The following is a 20,021-nucleotide window of genomic DNA, read 5'->3' as shown; positions in this document are numbered from 1 at the left end:
TTTAAAATATGATGGAAAAAACATGACTGTAAAGACTGGATTACAACAACAACAACAAGGGACTGAAGAAACAAACTTTAAAACGAAGGGAACTTCTTGGCAGGGAAAAAATAATAAATGTGATTTTTAACACTCCTATGTAGGTGTCATAACCTGCCATAAAATAAAGCAAAGGTGCTTTATCTGAAGGGAAGTATACAGTCACCTCTCATGGCAGACCTCAATGTCATATTATGATATAGTTATGACTGTGTCATAACATGTTATGAAACTGGGTGTCAAGTAAAATGTTACCTAATTACCTTACCACCCATACGGAAAGAAAAATAATTTCAATATATTTAATGTCAAGTAAAATGTATTTCAAATATATGTAGATACATTTGCATCTTTACCACCCTGCATACCACTGCTGGCTTGCTTCTGAAGCTAAGCAGGGTTGGTCCTGGTCAGTACCTGGATGGGAGACCAGATGATGCTGGAAGTGGTGTTGGAGGGCCAGTAGGAGGCACTCTTTCCTCTGGTCTAAAAAATACCCCAATGCCCCAGGGCAGTGATTGGGGACACTGCCCTGTGTAGGGTGCTGTCTTTCGGATGGGATGTTAAACGGGTGTCCTGACTCTCTGAGGTCATTAAAGATCCCATGGCACTTATCGTAAGAGTAGGGGTGTTAACCCTAGTGTCCTGGCTAAATCCCCAATCTGGCCCTCAAACCATCATGGTAATAATCCCCAGTTTACAATTGGCTCATTAATCCCCCTCCTCTCCCCTGTAACTATTCCCCAGGTCGTTGCTGCAAATGAGAACGTGTTCTCAGTCAATTTACCTGGTAAAATAACGGATAAATAAAAAAAAATATAAAAAAATATGACGCCTTAAAATGCATGCACATTAATCTTTGCTCAAATGCATGTAATGCCTGACAATATTCCAGAAATGCATGGCTATTACATCTAGTCTAAAGTGTGGCCAAAGTGGGTTCTTGAATTACATTTTACTCATTGATCCATGGAGATAATTTCTTTGGCCACCAAGCCAAAACCTCTGGATTGACTGACTTATCTTAAAGTAATGACATGTCTTAAAGTAATGATGGACTGTTGTTTCTCTTTGCTTATTCGAGCTGCTCTTGCCATTGTATGGACTTGATATTTTACCAAATAGGGCTATCTTCTGTATACCACCCCTACCTTGTCACAACACAACTGATTGGTTCAAACGCATTAATAAGGAAAGCAATTCCACAAATTAACTTTTAACAAGGCACACCTGTTAATTGAAGTGCATTCCAGGTGACTACCTCATGAAGCTGGTTGAGAGAATTCCAAGAGTGTGCAAAGCTGTCATCAAGGCAAAGGGTGGCTACTTTGAAGAATCAAAACTCCAAAATATATTTGGATTTGTTTAAAACCTTTTTGGTTACTACATGATTCCATATGTGTTATTTCATAGTTTTGACGTCTTCACTATTATTCTACAATGTAAAAAAATAAAGTAGGTGTGTCCAAACTTTTGCCTGGTACTCTATATATTTTACTATAGTAAGTGGCTCTCTTCAGCTTAATTAAATAATGTCAAAAATCGAGATCGGGAGAGTGGGCATTAAGCTGTTTTTATGAATTGTATTTTTGATTTTATCAATTTAAACAAAAACTATCAATCGAATAACGCTCCACAACATGTCAAAGTGTAGGTCTAGGTCTTGTGCTTCCAATGACCCACTGGGCACAGACGTCAATTCAATGTATTCCACGTCGGTACGATGTAATTTTGTTGAAATAATGTGGAAACAATGTTTATTCAACCTGTGTGTGCGCCCAGTGAGGAGTGGTATTACATGGCCCTACAGTGGATGGTTAGCGGTTTTATGGTGCATTCACATTTTATGGTGCATCCACATCGGTGAAAAATCCACTTGAATGGCCCTCCAACTGGTAATTACTAGTTAAAACAGCCATTAATCTCCCCTGAGACAGGGAGATTGGAAGCTTGCTGTGTGCAACAGGGAGGGGCAATTGAATGCAATTGTTCAATTGTTAAAACATTTCTAGCCTTTCTATTTATAACATGTCAACAGGGTTGATGTGTTCTGCTCGGCGCGCTTAGTTTTTCACCACAAAGCACCAGAATATGACCAAAAAGAGTAGAACCAGGTCACCTGCTTTTACACTGTTTTGACTATTAGATGTCCAATGTTTCTTTTGAAAGAAATATTTTTAAAGGATTAGGATCACGTGACAGAGTTGACCTTAAAATGAGGGACCGACGTAAATGAATCACTAATCATGAAATAAATAATAATCTTCGTAAATAACTTTGTCAAAGCAACAAAATAACTAGGGCTTTACAATGATGGTGAACACTTTGAATATTTTTTGAGGTTAGTGGGTTAACGTCTTCCTAGAAGTCACAGAGGTTGCCGAATTTCAGCACTTTAGCAAGTCTTTATTCATATTGAATTGTCATGTTGTGGTTTGTATGTGTATGTTTTGTATTGTAAAAGTTTAGTTAGGTTTTGCTGGGGTAGCTGACGTTTACAGTGTTGAGTCATCAACATACATAGACAGGCTTTACTCAGTGTCAGTGGCAGGTCATTAGTAAAGATTGAAAAAAGTAAGGAGCCTAGACCGCTGCCGTGGGGAATGCCTGACTCTACCTAGATTATGTTAGAGATGCTTTCTGTTCTGTTCGACAGGTAACTCTTGATCCACAATATAGCAGGGGATGTAAACACATTCATTTTCGAGCAGCAGATTATGAGACGGATTGCCATGCCAGTTAATTTATGATGTTGTGTTCTGTCATGAAAGCTTAAGCTTGTACACTGCCATTTCTTCAGTCTTAATGAGACTAACATAAGTGCATGTGAGAATTAAAAACAGGTTCAGCCCCTCTTCCGACTCTTATGATACCTACCCTCTTTCCACTTACTGTAAATTGCATCCTCACCAACTGAGCACCGACCAACATCGAACGTCCATGGACATTGAAATGTTGATGAAATTTGGTCAGTCCGCCCTGGCCGGACCAAATCTGAACCAATCATAGACGTCTTCGTTTCACAAGTTTGGACAGTACAGTACAGTATAGAACAGTACAGTAAAGAAAAGTAGACTACAGTACAGTGGAGCAGGGGTTTTCAAACTTTTTTTGCCCAGGGACCCCTGTCCTGGCAAACTTGCAACCCAGACTTAAGTGTCTTTGAACGGGGTATGGTAGTAGGTGCCAGGCGCACCGGTTTGTGTAAAGTACTGCAATGATGCTGTGTTTTTCACTCAACAGTTTCCCATGTGTATCAAGAATGGTCCAATACCCAAAGGACATGCAGCCAACTTGACACAATGGGAAGGAGTCAACATGAGCCAGCATCCCTGTGAAACGTTTTTCACACCTTATAGAGTCCATGCCTCGACAAATTGAAGCTGTTCAGAGGGAAAAAGGGAGAAGGTGTTCCTAATGTTTTGTGCACTCAGTGTATATAAAATATTCCTTATTAAAGGGATAGTTTGAGATTTTGGCAATGAAGCCATTTATCAACTTCCCCAGAGTCGGATTAGTAGGAACAGCTAGAATGCTAACTGTTCCTGTAGACTTCCAGTCATTGTGCTAACCATTGGCTCATGAAACTACCTTTAACTTCCTTCATACTTGACGCAGACACATGAAAATGGTTTCCACAATGGTATTCTGTTGTTGCTAGGGTTGCACATTTTGGGGAATATTCAAAGGTGGAAACCTTCCATGGGAATTAACAGGAATTATGGGAATTTATCGGAAATTTATGCAAATGAATATCAATACCATTTAAATGTAGATGTTTTTTGCATTGGATATATTTACCATATCATATGGAGACAGAAACATAAACATTTTACCTTATCATATGTAGACATAATTGCAAATGATTAAATCCTTCTAATAGAAATTTTAAAAAACAATTTAGTTACGAATTGAACCTTAATTAAACAAGTTGACTCTTCACATCCCAAAAACGTTTTCAACATACATATGTAAAATGATAGTCTAGAAACTAAAGCTTTGGTTGTCTTCCTCTCAGGCTTCCATGTCTTCTCCCTGGACCTCCTCAATGTCCACCTCTTGAACATCAGACTCTGAGGACTCATCTTCACGGTCACTTTCCAACCTTGTTGAAGATGGCTCATTGTCAGGTTCAAAAAGCCTCAAATTTACCCGTATGGCCACCAATTTTGTATTGGTCAGCTTGTTGTTTGCTTTGGTGTGTGTGTTCCCACACAAGGACCAGTTGCGCTTTGAGGCGGCTGATGTTGGTGGCATTTGGAGGATGATGGAGGAAACGGGAAAGAGCCTCAGATCCACAGTCCCTTCCAGCAGGTGGTGACAGGTAGCCTAGTGGTTAGTGTGTTGGACTAGTAACTGAAAGGTTGCAAGATCGAACCCCTCGAATTTGTTCTTAACTGACTTGCCTAGTTAATTAAAAGATGGCTGATGAGAGATGTTGGCATGACTGCCATATTCAATCTCCATCCCAAAGCCCTTGCTTGGAAGTGTACTTTGCCAGACTGCGAAGAACCTTCCCCTCATCTAGGCCAAGGTAGTGATGACCCCATAGGCCTTGTTGATCTCTGCACCAGACAGGATGCTCTTCCATACTTGGGGCCCAACATGTACAGTATGTTGTGACATGTATGTGCTTCAGGCAGAAGTCTTCATGCTTTTTGATGTATTTCAAAACTGCAGTTTCCTCTGCTTGGAGTAACAGCGAAGTGGGCAGGGCAGTACGGATTTCTTCTCTTACATCTGCAAGCAGAGTCTGAACATCAGGCAGGATGGCATTGTCTCCCTCAATCCATGCGATGGCTATTGCTATAGGTTTCAGGAGTTTCAGGCTGCTTACCACTCTCTCCCAAAATACATCATCCAGGCGGATCCTCTTGATGGGGCTGTCCATATCGGCAGACAGTGATATGATCATTTCTTGGAGAGACTCTTTCCCCTCCTTCCCCTCCAGTGTTGTCATCAAACATGATGACACCACCACCCCAACAGGCGTTGCTGGGCAGCTTCAATGTGGTGCTCTTATTCTTTTCACTTTGACCCTTCACATTCCTAACCATTTCCTTGGCTCTCTTGTAGAATGTATCCATTGTTTTCAGTGCCATGATGTCCTTGAGGAGCAGAGTCAATGAATTAGCAGCACAGCCAATGGGTGTGATGTGAGGGTAGGACTCCTCCACTTTAGACCAAGCAGCCTTCATGTTCGCAGCACTGTCTGTCACCAGTGCCAATACCTTCTGTGGTCCAAGGTCATTGATGACTGCCTTCAGCTCATCTGCAATGTAGAGACCAGTGTGTCTGTGCTCTTGTATAATACTGGTTGAGGGATGGAGATGATGTCGTTAATTATTCCTTGCCCACAAACATTCGACCACCCATCAGAGATGATTGCAATACAGTCTGCTTTCTCAAAAATTTGCTTGACCTTCACTTGAACTCTGTTGAACTCTGCATCCAGCAAATTAGTAGTTAAAGCATGTCTGGTTGGAGGCGTGTATGCTGTGTGAAGAATATTCAGAAATCTCTTCCAATACACATTGCCTGTGAGCAACAGAGGTGAACCAACTGCATGTACATCTTGAGTAAGACATTCATCAGCATTTCTCTGGCTACGTTCCTCCATTGAGTCCAAAAAAATCTGACTTCAGGAGGACCATGAGCTGTTGCTATCGATAAGGTGTCTGATTCATAATTTTCACCTCAAATAGAAGTAGATAGACTTTTGTCAGAGGTTGCTTGTTGTGAGCACTGAGGGAACTTTATGCACTTGGCCAGATTATTCTGCATCTTTGTTGCATTCTTCACATATGATTTTGCACGGTATTTGCAAATGTACACAACCTTCTACATTAGCTGCAGCGAAATGTCTTCACACATCAGATATTGCCTGTGGCTTTGTTCTGTAAATATTAGAAAAAAAGGAGTAAAAAATCCCCAATACAATTCTATGTACAGATAAATAGTTAAGCAGTTAGATTAAACAACCCCTTTGTAAGATAAATGTTTTAAAATGAAACATGTATGGAAACGGGTGAATAAACACTCAGTTAGCAAGCTCAAGCAAGCTAAAACCGACAAAAAAGCAAAATTAACTAGCAGAAATTGTTAACAAGTTAAAAATGATTTAAACTCACTTTGCTGTAAGCTACTATTTAAGAGTTAACAAAAAAATAATGTACAGTGGGGAGAACAAGTATTTGATACACTGCCGATTTGGCAGGTTTTTCTACTTACAAAGCATGTAGAGGTCTGTAATTTTTATCATAGGTACACTTCAACTGTGAGAGACGGAATCTAAAACAAAAATCCAGAAAATCACATTGTATGATTTTTAAGTAATTCATTTGCATTTTATTGCATTACATAAGTATTTGATCACCTTCCAACCAGTAAGAATTCCAGCTCTCACAGACCTGTTAGTTTTTCTTTAAGAAGCCCTTCTGTTCTCCACTCATTACCTGTATTAACTGCACCTGTTTGAACTCGTTACCTGTATAAAAGACACCTGTCCACACACTCAATCAAACTGACTGACTCCAACCAGGACCAGAGAGCTGTGTAAGGACATCAGGGATAAAATTGTAGACCTGCACAAGGCTGGGATGGGCTACGGAACAATAGGCAAGTAGCTTGGTGAGAAGGCAACAACTGTTGGCACAATTATTAGAAAATGGAAGAATTCAAGATGACGGTCAATCACCCTCGGTCTGGGACTCCATGCAAGATCTTACCTCGTGGGGCATCAATGATCACGAGGAAGGTGAGGGAACAGCCCAGAACTACCTGGCAGGACCTGGTCAATGACTTGAAGAGAGCTGGGACCCCAGACTCAAAGAAAACCGTTAGTAACACACTACGCCATCATGGATTAAAATCCTGTGGCGCACACAAGGTCCCCCTGCTCAAGCCAGCACATGTCCAGGCCCATCTGAAGTTTGCCTATGACCATCTGGATGATCCAGAGGAGGAATGGGAGAAGGTCATATGGTCTGATGAGACAAACATTGAGCTTTTTGGTCTAAACTCCACTTCCCGTGTTTGGAGGAAGAAGAATGATGAGTACAAGCCAGTCTCCAGACCTGAACCCAATAGAAAATCTTTGGAGGGAGCTGAAAGTCCTTATTTCCCAGCGACAGCCCCGAAACCTGAAGGATCTGGAGAAGGTCTGTATGGAGGAGTGGGCCAAAATCCCTGCTGCAGTGTGTGCAAACCTGGTCAAGAACTACAGGAAACGTATGATCTCTGTAATTGCAAACAAAGGTTTCTGTACCAAATATTAAGTTCTGCTTTTCTGATATATCAAATACTTATGTCATGCAATAAAATGCAAATTAATTACTTAAAAATCATACAATGTGATTTTCTGGATTTTTGTTTTAGATTCCGTCTCTCACAGTTGAAGTGTACCTATCATAAAAAATACAGACCTCTACATGCTTTGTAAGTAGAAAACACTGCCGATTTTGCCGGTTATCAAATCCTTGTTCTCCCCACTGGATGTCATATAGAATATATTCACCCCACCCTGTATTATAATCAAAACTTACCAGAAAGCATGTAGTCCTTGGCTCAGACGGTGTAGTGGTGTTTGCTCAATAGCATCTCATTAGTGTGCAAGATCTTGAGAATCAGCTGTTCATGTGATGGAAAAGTGCACTGCACATGTGAGAGAAGAATGTACTGTGCATGCAGAGGGTTGCAATTCCATTGAATTGGGGATATTATAACCAAAATATGCCACAAGACCTAGAATTGCCTTGTGTATCCCACAAAAAAGGTTCACTGTTATAAGCTAACTTTTTGGATGAATTTAAGCAAAATTCCCCAAATTCCCAGGCTTAACTTCCCATGGAAGATTTCTGGAAAATTCTGGAAATTTGCCGGAAATTCTCCAACCCTTTGCAACCCTAGTTGTAGCTATCGATTTTCACGTTTAAAAAATCCCCCAAAATATCCCCTCCCTTAGTGCCATTGCAAACCCCTGCAATAGAGCACACTAGAGTACAGTATAATGTAATGTACTGAACATATCTACTGTACTGAACTCTACTCTAGATTAGATTAGATTTTTATTTAGTCATATGCACAGGGTCGCATTGAAAATCCTTACTTCACCTACTATAGTTCAATTCAATAACCCAAATAAAAAATGTCAAACTCAAGGTGTCATGTCATCGCTGACACCCCATTCTTTCTGCAGACATCTTTCAATCTTAATTTCAGAGCAGATAGTTAACAGTTTTGGAGAAACGTGGTCGAATAAAAAACATTGCATCTGGACAGTTATTCCAGTAAATGTGTTTTTGTGACAATTTCTGTGTAAATTATTCAAACTAGTCCTTGTGTGTTGAGTTGTTTGGTTAGTTAAACTTTGAAGTCAATGGCTTTTGTTTTGCACTCATTCTACCATGGATATACCCTATAGTGTATTCTCTCTGCAGGGACTGTGCTGTGAATATTTGTCCCTTGGTTTTGGCGCCTGATAAATGCAATGGCTTAGGACTGTCATGAAAGCGTACAGATATCCAGTACAATACAAAAGTTATGTATTTGACTTGTGAACTGCAATAATACAAGGATCTAGTAAGACTGGTGAACTACAATGCCCTTACACAGAGTTAACCAGGCAGCCTTAGGGACTAGTAGCTCTGCCAGACAGTGCTTGAATCCCCTAGGCTTTTCTCTCATTATCTCTGTGCCCTGCCCTCTACCCCTCTACCCCCCAGCTCTAGACCATGATAGAGCCACGGACTCTATAAAGCCAGATTACAATGTAATTGGCATAGACGTGCAGATCACTGTGCCAATCAAATAATGCCTCAGCTGCAATGTCAACACACACTTGGGCCGGGCTATGAAAGCAGCCCTTTATCTTTGTTATGATTTGGGGCTGACATGTTTGACAGAGGCACATGTAAGTAGCAGTGTTATGACATATCTGAGCAAGTGCACAATGCAATGGGCCAGTCTCAGCTGTGTTCTCATAGTCAGAGTTGACCTCAGAATGAATGAGGTATATGGTACATAGACATGGAGTACGTTCCTGTATACTGAAGAATTTACGTTCAACACCATTTTAAGATTTGCTAGTGTGTGTGTTGGGTCTAAGTGTGTATGACAGCAGTGTATGTGAGAAGGGTTGTATCTGTGTAAAGAGGTTGGTCCAATCAGCTTCACCTCCTGATATGGAGCTCCATTAGATAACATAGAGAGCACTGGCTCCTTCCGCCTAGCCAGATACGCCCACGCCCACATGCATACACACACACACACACAGACACACACACACACACACACACACACACATACACACACACACACACACACACACACACACACACACACACACACACACACACACACACACACACACACACACACACACACACACACACACACACACACACACACACACACACACACACGTAGGCCTGCACACAAGCATGCACACACATATGCGCCAACACACACAGACGCACCAGTGACTGCTGGGTCGATGGGTATTTTTCTCCAGAGAGGTTAATTTTCTAATTGGTTGAAACTGTCACCATGCTGTTTAGATTGGAAGTGACAGCCTGTGCCTGAAGATAACACAGTGGACATTCAACTCACAGCAAGGTTCTCTTTTTTTGTTCTGGCATACACACACAGTCAACAGAAAGCTCCATACTGCTTGCAAAAACGAAGAAAAAATACACACATGCACGCAGGAACACACACACACACATACACACACTATCCCTCTCCCTGTGCCAGAGTGGAGCTGTCACCACACACGAGTTGTACGCTTTGGCCTGAGGAAACATGAGGCAATTATAGTCATAAATAATAATGGGATTGGCTACATGACATGATGAGTGATGGGCCCTCTTAAAACTCATTTACATGACTTTGTGTAGAAATCATCTATCCTCTAATGTAATGCTAAGCAAATGAGCCTTTTTCAATATTGTTAAATTTATCGCAAGTCAACTGGCACCGGGCTGCAGTCTATAAATCATGTTAAAACACATGCCCCCAATGACAGCTAAATCAACATGAAGTAATTGCTTGGAAATGTGGAGGGCCTGAGCTGGCTGGACAAGAGGGGGAGGAGGGAGGGAAGGACAGCTTAGAGGGAGGAGAGGAGCCGTTTTTACCCAATTTGAACAGGTCTCTGGCAGTATATAATTTGACAAACAGACAGATATGCTGTGAGTGAACAGCAGAGGGGGTAAGAGGTGACTGGGCAGTGCTGCGGCCTCTACAGAGAGTATAGCACGCACGCACACACACAGGGCAGGTTCAGGACCGTTCATTGAATGGGTCCTTTTAAAGTCTGTCAGCCGCTGTGAATGAGTAACTGAATGAGTATGTGTGTGGGTTTGAAGCTGTCAGCAGCGAGAGGTGCCAGTGTGTGTGTGTGTGGGTGTGCGTGTGTGTGTGTGTGTGTAGTGGGCAAACACTGACCCGTCCATCAGTGTCTATTATCCTGACAGGGAGTGAGATTAATGACTGCAGGGTCAGAGAGAGGCACACAGCCCCGCCCACATACCGCCCCCCTTGAAGAATACATGTTAGAGTAGAGATGTAACAGAGATGGCAGATTTGTGTTGTCTTCACTCCAGCTTTCCCCCCACATTATTAGATTTCTCTCAACATCACTAGCTTACTTCTGAACATAGGACGAGTACAACAATAGAAGACGACATGAGAAGGGGACATAAGATTGTACGTTTGTATTATAGTTAGCAAACGCACTTTTGTACATTGCGCTGTAACGTACAATTTCCCTTATTTTAGTGCCCAAAAAACATAATACTTTTAATTTCTCTACTTTCTGGCAAAATCAATGACGAAAACCTTCATGCTGCCCGTCTTTGCATGACTGAATAAGGCAATGAGTTCCGTCTGGTCTTTTAAAAAATGACTGTTGGGGAAGAGAAACCTACTGCACGATAGGGAAAGGGGGAGATAAGCCGTGTGGGGAAATGGCTTTTTTCACCCAATCGGTCCAACTTATCACCTCTAAAATGTAAATAAGAACTATAAAGAGTTTATATAATGTGTCATTATACACCTATTTGAAGGTTTGTGTCGAATTTGATTCGGGGTTTTAGGGCAGCGCTAAAGTGATCTTCAGACATCAATAGCGGCTGTCCCGGCTTTTGAGAGTCATGTTGGCTTGCAGCGCTAACGCACAAAAAAAATGAATGCATTCAGTTGTACAATTGACTAGGTATCCTCCCCTTACCTTCTCCCTGTTCCGTTCTTATTTTTAATCTGGCAGAGAAGCGCTACACCTGGTGGAGAGAGGCTGTACGACACAGAAAGAGTTGCATTATGCCTGCTGTACGTTAACGTCATGACACGTCACAATTTAACGTACAGCTTCAACTTTTCTCCAATAATATCGAGCCAACATCGTGTCTTGAATAGAAACGTAGTTCACACCCCAGATTTGGGTCCTGTGTGGCTCAGTCGGTAGAGCATGGCGCTTGCAACGCCAAGCGTCGTGGGTTCGATTCCCGGTAGGGCCACCCATATGCAAAAGTAGTGGCCCCAGCCGACTTGTAAGTCGCCTTGGACAAAAGCGTCTGCTAAATGGGATATATATTTATATTATATATATTTATTTTGATGCCAACACAGTCGCTACAGTCCCATTAGTTGTCATTGCAGCCTCGTTTGAATGCAGCGGTTGCGCAAATTTGTACGGAATGGGGTTAGGCAACAGTAGCTAGATTATATCGCAGAAGACATAGATTGTACAATTGTATTAGTTAGATTGTATCTCAGAAGACATAGATTGTACAATGATGTAGTACAAAAGCATGTAGCATGTCTAAACACTTCAGAGGACGAGTGGCCATGAGAGGGGGTAGGATTTCAGATGAGGGGGCCTCATTTTCTTTCTCTCTCATTTGAACACTTGACGGGAACTTAGCTGGGAGCCAGTTGCTAACATCTCTGTTATTAATTACAAAGCTGCACGCCAATCTTTATTGCATTTGCATAACGACTGTGACTGCTGATAAGCAACGTATCAAGGCTAATACAGTACATTTAATTAAAATACCTCATTCAGACGAGTGGCTTCATTACTGCAACAGATGGGGACCATTAGAACCACCGCTTGTCATTCAACCACTTAAACGTCATACTGAAGTCAATTTTTTTTATCCTAATAATAAAGTTGCCTCCCAAATTGTACCCTATTCCCTTTTATAGTGCACTACTTTCACCCCATCGGGCTTGGATCAGAAGTAGTGCACTATATAGAGAACTAGGTGCCATTTGGGACGTACCGTAGGTCAAGGGTGGGGGTCTTATCCAATTCCCTTAATCCACATGTTTAGATGGTTTCCACGGATTAGTCCCCCAGCAGCGTGGTTGGTTGGTATTGATTAAATCGGAATGCAAAGCACACTTTGTTTTGGCCTGAAATGAAGAGCCTGAATTGGAGACACATATGTTTTGAGAAAACAACTCTCCTAGATGGGGGCCTGAGGTGGACTTACTGTCTGACTGGATAATGTTCAAATGGACGGACAGACAGATAGATGACTGGCTGACTGGATAAGGTTCAAACGGACGGACAGACTGACCAACTGACTGACTGGATAATGTTCAAATGGACAGACAGACAGATAGACTGACTGACTGACTGGATAATGTTCAAATTTAAGGACAGACAGTCAGACAGACATACTGACTGACAGAATGGGCAGGCTAGATCTGACTCTGACTATTATTCATCATAGCTCATTAAGTACGTAAACTGAGGAAGGCTTTACACTGAAACACATCCACCCAGAGGAAATCACAGTATGGACAGACATGACAAGAAAACCTAGTACAAGACAGACTGAGTCTTCACTGTAGACAATACACAGTCTGCAGAAACAGTGTGCCCACCGGCTGTACACATACGTCATATACACATATACATTGTACAGTTGCACACAGTTCCAGTTTTGGGTAGGCTGAGGGCCCATCCAGGTCTACGCTCTTAGAAAATATGGTTCCAAATGGATTCTTGGGCTGTCCCCATGGGAGAACCCTCTTTGGTTCCAGGTACCACCTTTTTTTATTTTTATAAAAGTGTAGGGGCAGGGCCATCTGCCCAGTGACTGCAGGTCTGAGTACACATCCTCCGTTCTCCATCCTCCTGCCCAGCTTCAGGCCTCAGGCCACGTCCCCCTCAGCTGCACACAGAGAGATGTCACCAGAGTGTGGGACATAATTATCTTCTGAGCGTCATGTCGTCCTTGTGCCTCGTTCTGTTCAATCTAGCTCCATTCCAGTTAGGCCCTCTGCTACTGAACTAACACACTAGTGATAAGCGGGTCAGCTGTTGATTCACCCGCACCCACCCGCAATTGCTAATAACCTGAGAGCCGCACCCGACCTTAACCCGCAGATATAGAAAATGCGCTCTATAGTCAAATCTATAGCTCTACAGCGAATCTATTTTTTTGATAGGCCTTTGTTTCAGCTTTTATGATGCTGATAAAGAAAGCACCATCACCCTTACCTACGGTCCCTAACCGTGCATTTATTCTCTCAAAGAAAGAAATAATACTTCTCCCCTCCTTTTCCCGAGTCAAAATGTACATTTGGTGTATAATTGTACTGCAAGAAATGCTTCATTCTGCAGGAGTTCTTGTTATGCTAGGCTACAACCAGTGTCCAGATTTCAGTTCGGCTGCTGTTCCGTGTAACCCATCTGAACAGTACAGTTCCCTTGACGTGCCGTTTTGAAGTCTTGTGACTGTCCAACGGGTATAGTGCCTCACAATAATCACATATAACACAGCCGGAGCTGCTATCGCCCTCTTTTAACACTTCACCAAATCCTTCCCAAACATTAGACTACTTCAACTTCAACTCGCAGCGTTTCACAACTTTTCTCTTAGGCTTCGGTTACACACTAACGGCAGATACAAATAATGAAAGAAAAAAACTCAATGTAGCCTATATGGTAGATATAAATTGCACAAGAATTTGACATTTATGGATTTTTTTTGCATTGTTTCTCTTTATTCAACCCACCAGCTACCCACCCGCCCTTCATCCACACAGAATTTCATGACCCTAAACCCGCCCCGCCCTGAGGATAGAACCTCGGGGACTGCGGTTATGAGTCAACCCATGCATCACTAACACACACTCAGACAGACGGCCACACACACAGTTTCATACACATTGGGATGGGTTGTGCGCACGTCGCAACACACACACACAAACACACACAAACTCCCCTCCTCCCCACACACACACAGTCAGAGCAAGCAGGCAGGAATTGAGGAGAGTGAGAGTGGACATGGCTCCCCTGGAGCCTGGCAGTGCTCTGGTCTCCTCTCCTCTCTAACTAGCGCTGAGGATGATGGGGCCCAATTAGCCATGCCCGGGTGCCGCCCGCCCGGCACTGTCACCACTAATCGGGCCACCGTCACCTCCCGTTGCTGCCGACAGGGTTGTCACGGCGACTCAGGAAAGGTCAGCGTTGCGCAATTAAAGCTCCCCCCGTCGGCTAGGGAAGGATAGAGAGGGAACGAGAGAGAGAGAGAGAGAGGACATGGCACAAGCTGTGACACACCGCCCTAATGTAATGGCTGCTACAGTGTTAACCAGGCTCATGATCAGAAGCCTGATAACCAACCCCCAACACACGCACGCACACACACACACACACACACACACCAAATCACTCTCCTGTCCTGTGACAAATCACTTGGACACAACGTAACAGCATTGAGTATGGAATAATCAAGGGGTTGTCTAGTGCTACAGTATACAATCAGCTGCTGTGTACTACAATCACTGTGGAGTCTCAAATCTGACCTACATTGTCTGGATGACAAAGGAATGACAAAAGTCTGGAATGTAGAGCTTCAAAACAAACTTCCTTTCCTCTTATTTCTCGCTGAACTCATTCTACGAACCCTTTCTGTATTCCTCTCCTTACAACCTATTCTGTTCTATAAAGCTTGCATGGCTGCCAAAACACCCCTATGTCCTTGTGCTCCCACCCCATCCATCCTCACCCCACCTCACTCGACCTTGTCAGGCTCTCACCCCTTCACTCCCCTCCTTGCCCGGTCGGTCCTGCCCAGTCCCAGCCAGACTAATCTGTGCCATCAGCCCCTCCTCCCCCATCCATCAGCCTGCTCACATTGTTTTGACGTCTAGTTAATTCTGGCCTGATGATTTATCAAACTCTTATTACGGCCCGCTGAAAGCCTCATTTATTTTCCTGATGTATGGTAATGATAGCTCCCTCTGCCGCCGTGCGGCCCTGAATCTTAACTCCTCTCCGGTTCTCTCTCTCTCTCTCTCTCTCTCTCTACCTCTTTTATCTTCTTCTCCATATCTTTTTGCGGTCGCTCCGTTTCACTCAGTTGTGTTTCTTGCTTCATTTTGTGTTCTTTTTTTTTTTACACCCATCGCGCGCTCCATGATACTGTATGATATGAGGGGTGAATTCTCTCAGGTTACTCATATCTGTCAGGTTATAGATGAAGCCTGCGACACCAGGACAATGTTGGAACATGTCCAGCCACTAAGCAGTAATATCACTGTCCTTCGCCATGTCCCAAATGACACCCTATTCCCTATTTGGTGCACTACTTTTGACCAGGACCTATAAGGATCTGGTCAAAAGTAGTGCACTGTAGGGAATACAGTGGCATTTGGGACACAAGCCTGCTGACTTCTCCCAAACTTGATATTGACTTACCACATTAGCAGCCAGCGATGCCGACCTCTCATCATCGTCTACGTCAATCCAATTCCCGAGAATAAACACTTTACTCCCATACCACATCATCAGATATCAGCGTCACAAATCTCAAATTACTTTCCAGCTGACACAAAACAAAACAGTGTGTTTAATAATTCACAGTGTAGCAGGATCTGGGGGCATTAGCCGTCACTGAGATGCAATAAAAGCTTGTGAGAAATCAATAGCACCAGACAAATATCCATCCTTCTCCTCCAACTCCTCTAGTCTACATTCTTAATGCGTTTGGACTCATTTAAGTAAAAAACGCACCCTTCTTGCGCTGAGGGTTGATGTCTTTATTTATTTATTTTATTTCACCTTTATTTAACCAGGCAGGCAAGTTGAGAACAAGTTCTCATTTACAATTGCGACCTGGCCAAGATAAAGCAAAGCACATACAACAACACAGTTACACATGGAGTAAAACAAACATACAGTAGAAAAATAAGTCTATATACAATGTGAGCAAATGAGGTGAGATAAGGGAGGTAAAGGCAAAAAAAAAGCCATGGTGGCAAAGTAAATACAATATAGCAATTAAAACACTGGAATGGTAGATTTGACAGTAGATGAGTGTGCAAAGTAGAAGTACTGGGGTGCAAAGGAGCAAAATAAATACAGTAGTTTATGAGGGGGCTTGTGTTGTTTAGTCCTACTGTGTCGTGTTGTGTTGTGTAGGCCTACTGTGTTGTGTTGTTTAGGCCTACTGTGTAGTGTTCTGTTGTGTAGGCCTACTTTGTTGTGTTGTGTTGTTGTGTAGATCTACCATGTCGAGTTCTGTAGGCCTACTGTGTTGTGTGGTGTTGGGTAGGACCTACTGTGTTCTGTTGAATAGAGCCCTAAGAGAAAGCAGACATGAATATATAACAGAGGGAGGGGAGGTCTGTATTGTGCCACCTCTCCCCCCCAACCTCCCCTGTCCTCTCCCCCCCAGCCTCCCCTGTCCTCTCCCCTCCCTGCAGTCCCCTGCACGGCCAGCCCCAGGGGTCTTTAAATTGTTAAGGCCTACTGTGTCATGTTGTTAAGGCCTATTGTGTCGTGTTGTTAAGGCCTACTGTGTCGTGTTGTTAAGGCATACTGTGTCATGTTGTTAAGGCCTACTGTGTCGTGTTGTTAAGGCCTACTGTGTCGTGTTGTTAAGGCCTACTGTGTCATGTTGATAAGGCCTACTGTGTCGTGTTGTTAAGGCCTACTGTGTCGTGTTGTTAAGGCCTACTGTGTCGTGTTGTTAAGGCCTACTGTGTCGTGTTGTTAAGGCATACTGTGTCGTGTTGTTAAGGCCATACTGTGCCTACTGTGTCATGTTTAAGGCCTACTGTGTCGTGTTGTTAAGGCCTACTGTGTCATGTTGATAAGGCCTACTGTGTCGTGTTGTTAAGGCCTACTGTGTCATGTTGTTAAGGCCTACTGTGTCGTGTTGTTAAGGCCTACTGTGTCGTGTTGTTAAGGCCTACTGTGTCGTGTTAAGGCCTACTGTGTCATGTTGTTAAGGCCTACTGTGTCGTGTTGTTAAGGCCTACTGTGTCATGTTGTTAAGGCCTACTGTGTCGTGTTGTTAAGGCCTATTGTGCCTATATAACAGAGGGAGGGGAGGTCTGTATTGTGCCACCTCTCCCCCCAGCCTCCCCTGTCCTCTCTCCCCCCAGCATTCCCCTGTCCTCTCCCCTCCCTGCAGTCCCCTGCACGACTAGCCCCAGGGGTCTTTAAATACTTTATTGGCCTGTAACATTACCTTAATGTCTCTGAGCATTTCATTCAGATGGAACCTAATGTAGAGTGAAGGAAGCCATGTATTGCGGCTACGGCAATATGAAACACATGTGGGTCACTCGCTGTGTGCACAGGTGTGTGTGTGTGTGTGTGTGAGACTCTTTTTTTGAGAGTGTGTTTTGCATGTGCATATGTCTGTTTGTTCTATGCATCATGTGTATGTATGTACAGTATGCCTGTTGGCGCGATACTAGGTGTGTGTGTGTTTGTGAGTCCATCATGTTTAGAATCTGTGGTGATGCAAAAGGGGAACTGAGATCCTATTGGCAGACTTTTAGATGTGCCAACAACGCAGGAATACACATTTTAGTTGCACTGCTTCCACTCTAAGGGGAAAATACAAGGCAAAAATGGTTAATACCCATAGGTGCTGTGTAAAGCTCTCATGAATAAAAGTCTCTCTCTCTCTCTCTCTCTTTCTCTCTCCCCCCCTCTCTATATCCCTGTCCCCCCTCTATGTCTCCCCCTAACTCCTCTCTCACTGTCTCTCTCCAGGTGAAGGGCATGTGCAGAGTTAAGGAGGTCAGACATTAGTGCTGTTATCTGATGAGTGCCACTGTGGAGTTGCGTTGTGTGTGTGTTTGTGTGTGCTGGGACAGGCCATCCATCAGCGGCTGTCTGCCTCGTCCCCTCCATTAGTCCTCCGTAACTGAGTGATGGCTGTGCCCGGCCGCCTTGCCACGCACCCATACATCTCACACACACACACACGCACACACACACACACACACACACACACACACACACACACACACACACACACACACACACACACACACACACACACACACACACACACACACACACACACACACACACACACACACACACACACACACACAAACACTCCATCTGTAAGGCTTACCCAGACACCTCACCATTGCAGAGGCCAGATCAATGCTGCCTGGGCATTGCATCATGTGTCACCACCACACCCTCTCTGTAATGATACTGTCTGTCCTCTGCTCATACACACGCATGTACACACGCGCACACACACCACACACTCTGACATATTCACTCTGTACACACCTCTTATTAAATTATACCTGCTGCTCCACATGATAAAACTAGAGAGAGACAGAGTGAGGGGTAGAAAACTATCTTAATTGAATTAAGTAAGACATGTAAAATGGCCTCTCTTTGAATGAGTCCTGTGAGGACATATTCTATTTCATACAACGGGTGGGTCTAATCCTGGATGCTGATTGGTTAAAATCACATTCCAGCCGGTGTCTATTCCACAGGTTACCACTGGCTAAAGCTATGACGTTGATCCTCTGCGCATCTCATCAGCCCAGCCAGGAAATGTATGACGTTGTTCTCCACTTTAAAAAGCATCTAGACATGATCTCACATTTCTTTTAGACTTTGATTTTCAACAGTATAAACCTTGCTGTCTGTCTCTCGAACATTTGCAACATTGTTTCAATATTGAAATTCGATCGCCAGCTGTCCCATAGTAATGAACATGTCGGGAGTCAGGACGAGACAGACAGGCAGCCTTTCTCAGCCAGTCGAAATCATGAATCAGCTGGCATCATTTGTATGGATATGTACACAGAAATGTCAATAGAAAACAGATCAAACGAAACGTGCAGCTTGTTTGCTGTTTTTCCCGCTTCAGTTTGAAGTGATTGTGTTAGCTGTGTCGTTGGCTAGCTCCTCTGAACAACAGTGTCCTGACTAGAAAGTACATTTTCTATGCCAGGCAAAATCACACATCATTAGCTCATTGTTATGGATGTATCCAAATAAATTTACTAGAAAACTAGAAAACAGCTTAAACAAATGCAAATGCAAATGCAGCTACTTTGCTGTTATTCTGGCTACACTGTTTAACGTGACTGTAAGTTAGCCGTAGTTGGCTAGCTAGCAAGCAAGGGATAAGAACGTTGCCAGCCAGTATGGCAATGGAACATTTATAACAAACTACTGGGTCGCGTCGCTAGCAACCGAACCGATGGAACGAACGACCAGACGGCTTGGGTGGTAACCTTAGAGATGTGTTTCGGGACTATATCTCGTGGAAGGCTGAAACAGTATTAAAAAATGAATCAAAACAACTTTTTTATTGAAAATATGTCAATCATTATTTTAATGATTTGGTAACCTGTTGTATAAAAGGGATAATATCCTCGAAGCCGGTGTTTTGGAGGATATATCGGCACGTTTTGCCTTGACTTCGTCTCGGGCATAACAACACCTGTGCCAATATATGCGCCAAACACCCACTTCTCGTGCATTATCACTTACTGTAACTCATTTCCTACTCAATGTTGCGTGAAAGCTTTATGCATCACCCAAGGTAATTTAGGTGTGTGTTTCCCTGCGTACTGGGGTTTGTGTGTGTGTGTGTGTGTGTGTGCGTGGGTGGGTGCGTGCATGTGTACGTGTGTGTATGCATGTATGTGTGTGTGCTTGAGAGAGAGAAAGAGCAGCGGAGATA

Source organism: Oncorhynchus masou, chromosome 1, assembly GCF_036934945.1.
Source record: "Oncorhynchus masou masou isolate Uvic2021 chromosome 1, UVic_Omas_1.1, whole genome shotgun sequence".
NCBI lineage: Eukaryota > Metazoa > Chordata > Actinopteri > Salmoniformes > Salmonidae > Oncorhynchus > Oncorhynchus masou.
Note: the sequence above shows the minus strand (reverse complement) of the source record.